Source organism: Martes martes (assembly GCF_963455335.1).
Source record: "Martes martes genome assembly, chromosome: X".
NCBI lineage: Eukaryota > Metazoa > Chordata > Mammalia > Carnivora > Mustelidae > Martes > Martes martes.
This window is the reverse complement of record NC_137897.1, coordinates 42978767-42990551: the sequence shown is the minus strand read 5'-3', so window position 1 is coordinate 42990551 and position 11785 is coordinate 42978767.

Genomic DNA, 11785 nt, shown 5'->3' with positions numbered 1-11785 from the left:
GCAGACTTTTAACCAACTGAGCCACCCAGGTGCCCCAACCATTTGGCTCTTGATCTCCACTTACCCAGGTCTTCATCTCAGGATCCTGAGTTCAAACCCTGTGTTAGGCTCCACAGAGTCCACTTTTCAAAAAAAGATGAGCAGGTCCTATTGTCTAGGATAAGGTAAGCCAGCTACAACTGAGTTGGAGGATTTATGATTGGTGTGTAAACGTTTCCTCGACAGCTGTTTCCCATAAGTGCAGGCTTAGGTTTAAATTTGTGACATCGGGCCACTGAGGCAGCCTCTGTTTTGTGGGTCCCAATACACAAAGTTAACTTTATCAACTGCAAGTTGCCTTTATGCATTACATGGCATGCAGATAGGATAACATGTAAAAATTATGCTTATGTGTGCTAAGTACTGTTTTATGGTTTAGACCTACTCATCTGTAGAACATTAGTAAGCAGGTGTTCATTTTGTGCCCATTTTACAGATGAGGAAGTTGTATAAAAGATTACACATAAAGGAAAAACACATAGAGTTGTGGACTGTCCCAGGTCTTTGCAGGGTTATAAACTTTTGCAAGTAGAACAGCATGATAGGCCCCTGCAAAGAGTACTACTGTTCTGCCAAGTGTAAAGGTGTTGGTTTCAACACATTGATCTGCTGTTTGTTATGAGGAAAGGTTTTTTTTTTTTTTTTGTATTGTGTAAAAATACTCAAACCACTCAAACTTTGTATGGAAGGTGCAAAACTCTGGCTCAGCAAAATTAACTCAAAAGCACATGTGAAAATGATCATGGCAAGAGGTTACAATTTATTGTGCAGGGAAGGTTAATCGTCATGGAATCAAGAGCAGGGCATTTAGAAAATAACAGCAACATTACAGGTCTCTTGGAAATTTCTGTGCCCTCTGTAGTATAATAACAAAATAATAAATAAATATAATAAAATACATAAATATATATATATTTATATAAATATATAAATATAATTAAAACATGGCACTGTCCTAAGAATGAGCTCAAAGTATTGCAAACAGCATTGGCACCAGGGCCAGATAAACCTGGGGTTGAAAACTACTACGTGGGTAAGGTAGGGATAGGGCCAGTTTTCAGTTTTTTTCAGTTTTTTTCAGGATTAGGAAAGTCTCCACTTAGAGGAAGTGATTATGAAGTAGATAGATACTATTATCTCCAACTTACAGAGGAGAGGTCATGTAACTTGCTCAAGGTCACCCACGTAGTAAGGTAGGGATGGGGCCAGTTTTCAACCCCAGGTTTATCTGGCCCTGGTGCCAATGCTGTTTGCAATACTTTGAGCTCATTCTTAGGACAGTGCCATGTTTTAATTATATTTATATATTTATATAAATATATATATATTTATGTATTTTATTATATTTATTTATTATTTTGTTATTATACTACAGAGGGCACAGAAATTTCCAAGAGACCTGTAATGTTGCTGTTATTTTCTAAATGCCCTGCTCTTGATTCCATGACGATTAACCTTCCCTGCACAATAAATTGTAACCTCTTGCCATGATCATTTTCACATGTGCTTTTGAGTTAATTTTGCTGAGCCAGAGTTTTGCACCTTCCATACAAAGTTTGAGTGGTTTGAGTATTTTTACACAATACAAAAAAAAAAAAAAACACCTTTCCTCATAACAAACAGCAGATCAATGTGTTGAAACCAACACCTTTACACTTGGCAGAACAGTAGTACTCTTTGCAGGGGCCTATCATGCTGTTCTACTTGCAAAAGTTTATAACCCTGCAAAGACCTGGGACAGTCCACAACTCTATGTGTTTTTCCTTTATGTGTAATCTTTTATACAACTTCCTCATCTGTAAAATGGGCACAAAATGAACACCTGCTTACTAATGTTCTACAGATGAGTAGGTCTAAACCATAAAACAGTACTTAGCACACATAAGCATAATTTTTACATGTTATCCTATCTGCATGCCATGTAATGCATAAAGGCAACTTGCAGTTGATAAAGTTAACTTTGTGTATTGGGACCCACAAAACAGAGGCTGCCTCAGTGGCCCGATGTCACAAATTTAAACCTAAGCCTGCACTTATGGGAAACAGCTGTCGAGGAAACGTTTACACACCAATCATAAATCCTCCAACTCAGTTGTAGCTGGCTTACCTTATCCTAGACAATAGGACCTGCTCATCTTTTTTTGAAAAGTGGACTCTGTGGAGCCTAACACAGGGTTTGAACTCAGGATCCTGAGATGAAGACCTGGGTAAGTGGAGATCAAGAGCCAAATGGTTGGGGCACCTGGGTGGCTCAGTTGGTTAAAAGTCTGCCTTCTGTTCAGGTCATGATCTCAGGGTCCTAGGATCAAGTCCCACATGGGGCTCCCTTCTCAGCGGGGACTCTGCTTCTTCCTCCCCCACTCTCTCTGCTTGTGCATGCTCTCTCTCCCTCTATATCTGTCAAATAGAAAAAAAAATTTTTTTTTTTAAAAGTCAGATGCGGGGTGCCTGGGTAGCTCAGTCACGAAGCATCTGTCTTCAGCTCAGGTCATGAACCCAGGGTCCTGGGATGGAGCCCCACATCGGGCTCCCTGCTCAGTGGGGAGCCTGCTTCTCCCTATCCCAATACCCTGCTTGTGTTCCCTCTCGGGCTGTCTCTCTCTGTCAAATAAAATCTTAAAACAAAACAAACAAACAAAAACAAAAAACAAACAAAAAAACACCCACAAAGTCAGATGCTTAAATGACTAAGCCACCCAGGTACCCTGGACCTAGTACTAATCTTATGAGGAAATCCTTTACCTCCTAGCCAATCATGCCCTGTTTTCATATTGCCTAACACTATAAAACCTGCCCTAGCTCAAAAACCCTCAGAATGAGTGCTCTATTTCTTGTGAGGTACTGTACTCCCCCCGCCAACCTATACATTCTTTTCATTTGAACAGAGGACATCAAATTCATTATTAAATTTAGTTTTGTCATTGAACAGTTGAAAGTTAATACCAGCCTTTTTATTTCCATGACTTTCTAAATAAACTGTAAATTACATGTGTAACTAGCATTGTATTTCTAATGAACAGTACTCGTGACTGAAGTTTGAGATGCCTGTTAGACACCTCAAGTGAAGTCAACAGACAGTTGGATATATGTGGCTGGTGCACAAGGATGGTAACAGATAGACATATTTGGGATTCACAAGCTTAAGGTTATATTTGAAGTTATGAGACTATATAGGATCCCCTACCAAGTGAAATGTGTACCAAAAAATGACCCCAAAACTTACCTTCTGCGGCAGACCTTGTGGGAAATATGGGAAAGGAGGGAAAGAGGGTTCCTTTTGTTGTTTTGGTTTATACGTAATTTTCACTCCATTTGCTCTATGTGGTATCCTATCATGCTTCCAAAACTTAACATTTTGAAAGCAGCTGAGTTGAGTCCCATCGCAGTAGTCATAGGGTCAAGGTGAAAAACAGAATATAGGAGATAAGACCACATCATCAGTTACTCAGAGAACCAGATATATATCCAGTTCATAGGGTGGTATATGTCCATCTAGTTCTCTCCAAGTATGTCTACACACACACACCACACACACACACACACACACACACACACACACACGTTCAACTTCAAATGCCTACTCACAAACTAGGTACCATTTCTTATAATGGGATAATTCGTTAATACAATGTTCACCCAACACTGGACCATTCCTCTACCAGTTATTAACTCAAAATCACCAAGTCCCCCCCCCCCACTCACCTTCAGAAGCCACCGTTCCCGACACACAAAGAATTTCTTCCTCTAGAAGGGAAGAACTGCTCCCCCTTCCTGATCATGGGTCTTGATTCTAGCAATGCCTTCTATCCTCCTCCCATATACTTGACCATGCACTGCCTCTTTCCTGACACAGGATAGGTATCGCCACCACCTGTCCATTTCTCTAGCCAACTTGGGTTAAAGGTGCCACCTATTCTGTTTTTTAAGTCTTCATTCAAATTCCAGTTAGTTAACATATAGTGTAATACTAGTTGCAGGTAGACAATTTAGTGATTCAACAATTACATACAACACCCCGAGCTCATCACAAAACTGCACTCCTTAATCCCCATCAAGGTGCTCCCTAGTCTTACCCCAGTACCCAGTACTAATACTTACACTATAAGCATATATAGTAACTAGTGAAAACTTCTTGGACAGACCTCCACTTCAAATTTTGGCAAAATGACTCATAGAATATTTTACCTCACTTATCTTCCAAAACGAAAGCTATTATACTGATATATTAGAAAACCTTTTTCTAATTCTCCAACTGTAAAACCTTTGTACCTCAGTCAAAACCCACAGTACATTAAAAAATGAAACACAATAAAGTCAACATTTTAATTTTATTCATCAAAAATTCATTGTGTAAGTGGCAACCCGGAACAGGGGAACCTCAATTCAGGGCAAAGGCAGCCTGGCCCTTTTGAGGGAGAAGGGGCCCTGGAATCAAGGGCCAGCAGCAGGTAAGTGCTGGGTGGCAGAGTCTTGGGGAGAGGAAGTTTCAAAACTCAGGACATTGGTTGTTGGCTCACAAAACTTGGAAACCTCACAGGTAACTGCAGGGCAGGCAGCCCATTTAGGACAGTGGGGAGACGCGGGTTCCTTTTTTGGGTCTTATGAGGATGCTCATGGAGGGTCACAGCGCAGGAGGTGTGGGCGGGTAAGGTGTGCTGCCTATTTCAGCCCGCTCTCCTGGAGAGACAGGGCTCAGGGCATCAAGTGCTGGCAGCAAGGCACGCCTAATGGTAGCAGGGCTAGGGGTGGAGATGGAACCCAGGCCGCAAAACACACAGGAGGACGAAGAGGAGGTCAGGACAGAACACCCAGCGGGGGAGGGACAGGGGCTCAGGTCCAGAGACCCAGGGGAGGAGGAGGAGAAGCTCTCACTGTATCGTCTAGGGAAGAGACAAGAGAACGCGCCAAGAGAGGATGGTGAGGAGGAACTCGCGTGGATGCCATGACCAGGCTGGGAGGCAAAGCACAGGACCTCAGGATCTGGTGAATTTGAGCTGCTGCGGAAGACCAGCCTTCTTAAGGCGAACCCAGGGGGAGAAAAGCTCCGGGCGGCTAGTCCAGGCAGAGAAGGGAGGCTGCGAACGGCTGATCTTTGCTGGGTAACATGGCTCCGGAGGACAGGCCCCAGTGTGGAGGCGTGGCTCCGGAGAACAGGGCCTGGACTGGCTGTGAGGCTGCTGCAGAGAGTAGGGCCTGGAGGGGAGGCGTGGATTTCGAGGGCAAGGCTTGGCCTGGTAGCTCTGTTGTGGAGAACAGGGCCTCGACAGGATGCACCATTGCAGCGAAGAGGAGCCGGGTGGGATGTAGGACGGCTGAGAGCCAGACCTGGCAGGGCTGCGGGGCAGCAGAGGGCCTCGCCAGGCCTAGCTGTGGGGCTCTGAAGAGCAGGACCTGGTGGGGCGGCACGGCAGCGACGAGCAGGGCCTTGTGCAGAGGCATTGCTGTGAAGAGCCGGGCCCGACCCGCGCGCAGGGCTACGGAGGGCCGGGCCCGACCCGCGCGCAGGGCTACGGAGGGCCGGGCCCGACCCGACCCGGACGCAGGGCTACGGAGGGCCGGGCCCGACCCGACCCGGACGCAGGGCTACGGAGGGCCGGGCCCGACCCGACCCGGACGCAGGGCTACGGAGGGCCGGGCCCGACCCGACCCGGACGCAGGGCTACGGAGAGCAGGGCCTGGCGGAGCGGTGTAGCTTCGATGGCCAATGCCTGGCCTGGCTGCTTGCCCGCTGAGAGGAGGGCGTGGCGGGGTGGTGTAGCTCCGAGGGGCAGGGCCTGGCGGGGTGGTGTAGGTAGAAGGGGCTGGGCCGGGCGGAGTGGCTCAGCCTCGCTGGGCAGGGCCTGGCTTGGGCGCGCGGCGGCGGCGGCGGCGGCGGCGGCGGCGGCGGCGGCGACGGCGGCAGCGGTGGAGATCAGGACCTGGCTGGGGTGCACGGCGGCGGCGGCGACGAACAGGGCCTGCTTCAGGTGCATGGCGGCAGTGGCGGCGAGCAGGGCCTGGCTCAGGTGCATGGCGGCAACGGCGGCGAGCAGGACCTGGCTCAGATTCACGGCTGAGATGATCAATGCCTAGCGGGGTGGCGCGGCCACTGAGGGCAGGGCCTGGCCTGGCTGCTTGACTGCGGAGAGCTGGGCCTGCTGCTCGGGCCTGACTTCGGAGGGCAGGGCCTGGCTGGGCTGCCTCACCCCACGGAGAAGCCCGAGAACGGCGACGGCCGCTGGGCTGAGACCCCGGAGAAGATGGCGGCAAAGGCACGGGGCACTGAGGCGCAAGAAGCCCAGGAAACAGACAGTGACGCCCTGGAGGCTTCTGAGCCTGGGCAGCCTCCTTGCGGCCGAGCTGCTGCCTCCCACGGCCTTTCCCCAGGCTCGTGGGCAGGGTCGGAGGCCCGCTGGCCTGGCCAACTCCCCTCATGGCTTGCACCACGGCGCCCACGCCGCCTGCGTGTGAGGCCTGGAGACCTTGGCCCACCCCGGGCACCACACATCTCAGCTCGGCGTGGGGACTGCGGCCGCCCTGGAGGTCGGCACGCTCCCTCGCCTGCACACGGGCCGTGGAGGGCAGATCGGGGCCCTCGCCATTGATCGAAATGGCGCCGACGGCAGCCAGGGCGGAGGCAGAGGAACCTGCTGTGCCGCTGTGTGGGGCGCCACCACCCGATGGAGAAAGCCCGCTCGAGACCGAGGGGATGGAGGCACCGGGATCAGGGCTGCTGACCCCATGGGCCTCGCGGGAGGCAGGGGGGAACCTTGTTCTTCGGCCCTACGGGCACCTCACCCCGCGGTTGCTTCCGCGCCTTCTCGTCGGATGACAGGGTGGCCATAATGCTAGATTCTCTCTCAGAGACGTGAGAGCGTGGTTGCAGACGCCGCCTGAGTAGAGCTCTGGGGCAAGGAGTGAGGAGGATGGGCATGCCCTGGTCTGATTTTCGCTTCTGATTGTTCAGCCAGTTGTCATGTGACTCTCGTCTTAAAGGGAGCGAGCCAACCTAGCTCCATCCGGCGCCGAACCGGACCGTATGCTCTGCGGTACGGGGGACCGCTGCTGCTGGGTCCACGATGTGAATTCCCCCATCCATACCTGGACCGCGCAGGGGCAGCGATGCTGTCTGTATAAACACTTTGAGTCATCCCCCCCCCCCCCAAATCAGTTTAGCTTGTCAGCACCACTCCGGTGGGTGAAACTTTCAAGCAGTGGCTTGAAAGAAATACCACACTGGCCAACGGGAGATAACCGCTGAGCTGGGCATCCCTCCTGGAATCCCGACAGGACACTGGGCCTATGTGTGACTCCAGAAGAGACTGTCCCGGAACTCCTTCGGGCATCTGAATGACCCCACACAGGGCTCTAGTGCGCTGTAGGGTTGGAGAGCAGCCTGAAGGCAGCAAAAGGGATGGGCCCCACACTGCCTGGGCTCGGGATGTTCAGCATTGCTGCCACGCACCAGAGGCGGATTTAGAATTTTCCAGTAGGATGCTTCTCCTTGCCTTGCCTCCTGAACACAGACTGGGGTTGCCTGGGACTGAGGACGATACTGTCCTTAAATATGCATCAACATTTGTATAGTAATCCACTGCACAGTAATCCAATGACGAATATACATTCATTTGTTTGACCTACTCTCTAGTTTCTGTTAATACAAATACGCCGTGATGCCCAGACTTGAAGTCCAATATTTAGATCAGATTTTTACTCGTTGTTACAGAAGGGCTGCATTTACAGAAGGCCGACCCAAAACAGAAATGCAAATGTAGGAAAGCTAGCACCTAAATTCTGACGCACCTGTGAGGCAAGTTACACATAGTTTATTTTATGAAATGGAATCACTTACCCATAGATACGGTTTGGTCACCTGCTTTTTGGGGTCCAGAAAACTCTCTCTCCATGTCAATAAGTGAATTTCCACAAGGCCATTTTTAAGTACAAAGTACTCCCATTTATACCAGAAGCTTACATCTTCAAACATTCCAATAGCAACCAACTTTTCACCCTCTATAACACATCGCTGTGAGGTACATCCTTCTTACTAAAAATTGTTCATATCTTCAGTTGTGTCCTTGCTATGGATAGACTCCCAGATGAAGCAATTCTTGGCACAGGCCACGCACATTTGTAATTCTTTGATCAAAATATTAGCAAGATGTTCTCCTGAAAGTCACTGTTAAAACAACTTCAGCCAAATGGAATGGGATGCTTACTGGACCGGAGGAGCAACTGGAATGAAACACAACGCAAAGTAGAATGGAATGGTATTTGCAGTGTTAAACAGTATGGAATGGAAAATGGATTCGAAATGGAATGCAGAACAGAATGAAGTGGAGGCTAACTGCAGTGGAAACTGGAATGAAATGGGGGATGGAATAGGGACTTAAACAGGATATGGAATGGAAAATTGAACAGGATGGAAACTGAATGGAATATAATGGGGAAAATGGAATGGAAAGGGAAGTGGAAATAAATATCTGATGGCATGTGGGATGACAAAATATGTAAGTAACGTTATATGAGAAAAAAAATGGAGTGGAATATACAGTGAAGTAAAATATGGGGAGGAAACCAATGGAATAGAATATGCAAGGTCATGAAATCAATGGACTATGAAATTTGCATGATAGATTTAGAAGTCCCAGGATGGAAGAGCAACAAATGGAATGAAACTGGGAATGAGATATAGAATACAAATTATAAAGAGGGGAATAGACAACGAATATAAATAAAATGGAATGGAATATGGAAAATGAAATACTAAGGAAACAGAGGATGTGCTTAAATGAAGAGAATGTGTTCTGCTCATCTACTGCTCCATAACTTAGGGTCATGGAACAATGACCATCTGATCATGCTCAGGCATCCTGTAGGGCTAGAATTCAGACAGGGCAGAGGGCAGATGGCTCATCTCTGCTCTATGATGTTGTTGTCTGAGGCCTCAGCTGTGAAAACTTGAATGGCTGTGAGATCATGAGCAAAAAACACCAATCAGTAAGGACCCTTAGATTTTGGCCATAGCATCTGGGTGGATGGTGGGGCCACTTCCTGGAATTGGGAAGACTTGCAGATTGGGGACACAGTGGGAATCTAGTGATTCTCAATGGGAAAGAAAGATCTGGAAGAGTAAGGTTTTTTTGTTTGTTTGTTTTTCATTTGGCAGAGAGAGAGAGACAGATGGAGAGAGAAAGAGTGCAAGCAGGGGGAATGGCAGGCAGAGGGAGAAGCAGGCTCCCCGCTGAGCAAGGAGCCCCATGCGGGACTCAATCCCAGGACCCTGAGATCATGACCCGAGTGGAAGGCAGCCGCTTAACCGACTGAACCACCCAGGCATCCCTGGAAGAGTAAATTTTGTTTGCCTCATACTTTATATTCTAAATGTTCTCAACGAGCATAGATTGCTCTTGCATTCAGAAAAATACAGATATTTGCATTCTGGAAAGCAACTAATTTTTAGTGTTTAATTATGATTTAAGCCGTTGTAAGAAACCAGGCTCTCTCATACGCTACCAGATGGGGCTCTGCATTCAGAGCACCTTGCCAGATGGAAGTTTGACAAGACATATATAAACATGAAATCCATTTGATGCTACAATTCCTCTTCTGGGCATTGATTCTGAAGAAATGTACATATATAAAACCACAATGTTATTTGATCAGAAGTGATTATTTTGGTGTCATTTGTTTTAAAAAAGTGGAAACCACTTAAATTTCTGGCAGGATGGTGGATGGTCCACAGAATAAACTTATGTAGAGTTTATGAGATGTTTCAGAAGAACTTTTAATGCTATTGGAAAATGGCTATGTTATACAAATAAACATTATATTCTGAATATAGTGTTGTATATTTATATCTCTCTATCTCTCTCTCTGTCTCTCTATTATACATATACCTAGAATTCGATGTATATTAAAATCTCATTTACTGAGAGTAATGCTGCTCATCCAGGGCCACGGTGCCCTCCAGGGGGCACTTGACAATGTTTGGAGACATTTTTGTTTGTTGCAACCTGGGGAAAGGGGAGATACTACTGCCATCCAGTGGATCAAAACTAGGGATGCTGCTTAAAATCCCTGAATGCACAAGCCAGCCTCTTACAACAATTATCTGGTCCAAATATCAGTAGTGTCCAGGTTGACAAACCCTGTGGTGGGGTATTTGGATAATTTGGAAAAGTTTAAAACAAAATTTAAATCACAGTCAATCTTGTCCATGATCAATAACTATTGTTAAAAGTTTGGTATGTGTATGTGTTGAATTTTCTGTGATAACTTTATATTTTATAATCACCAGAAGGGCATATATGAAGTAAACTACTTCATTTTAAGAGTTAATTCTTCTTTCACAATGCACTAAACATTTCTCAAAAATTAACCATATTAGTCTTTGCTTAAGAAATGATGTACCTTAAGAACTCCATAATTTCAGCTCATGTATGGAGAGGGACATTCCACCAGTATCAATCCAGTCATCATCGATCTCCTGATTTTTATCTTTCTGATGAAAGGTTTCATTTCCAAGTATTTACGTATTTGGTTAAAATAAAGAAAAACTGTGGCCCACAGTGCAATGCATCTGATGCGACAGGACAGTGTGGTTGACTAACCATGTCATAGTAATCTCATCACCCTTCCAGTGACTGGTTTAGGGATGGGCATTTCCCGTCGATATTCTCCCATATCAATGAGATGCATGTCTGGGATACGTTTTCTCAGCGTGTCTCAGAGACACAACAGATTGTTTACATTAAAAAATCTCAAAAATTATATGTTTTTACTATTATAATTAATAAATGATTTAGCGCGGTTGCTGGATATATAGTCAATTTTACAAAATACAATTGGATTTCTATATACTGGCATTGAAATTACAAGGAGAAAGAAATGTTAAATGCCATCTATTACAGCATCAGAAAAGCAACACCTAGGAACAAATCTAACAAAGGAGTCCCCAAGACCTCTGCCCACAGTTAGCACTTCTGAGAGAAATTAAAGACAACCTACATAAATCAGACATGTGTCGTGCTTATGTATTGGAAGACAACAGTATGAAAGTGAATGGGAGAGAGAATTCTTGTGAAAATGATCTGTGGATTCAATGCCTTCCCAATCAAATTCCCAGCGTGGTTTCCTTTTTTCTTTTGAAAACGGAAATTGGCAAGCTGATTCTAAATTGTATATGGCTAACAAAGACCCAAGAACAGCCAAAGCCATCTAAAACAAAAAATAAGACTTTTCAGGACTTTCACAACCAGATAGCAAGACCAACTATGACACTGTTACAAGTAAGATAGTGTGGTATGAGCACAAGAATAGACAAACAGGCCAAAGACACAAAGAGAAGGGTCCACGAACAGACTCACACAAGCAGGGTCACCACATTTACAACAATTGTGCCACATAGAGTGCTCTGGGGAAAGGATGGTCTTTTAACTAAGTGGAGCTGAACTAACTGGATATCTACCTACTTGGGAAAAAAATTAACCTTGGCCCCTAACGTGTGCCACACACAAAAATTAATTCCAGAAGTTAAAGCTTATTGAAAATAACATTATGAACAAATCTTTATGACCTTGGGATAGGGAAAGATAGTGGAAACAGCACACAGAAGGCACTAATGACAAAATTTGGACTTCCTCAAAATAAGGACTTCGTTCATCAAAAGACACATTTAGAGAGTGAAAAAATAAACCTCAGAATGGGAGAAAGGTATTTGTGACGTGTATTTCATGGACGTCTGGTGTTCGGGATATAATACCTC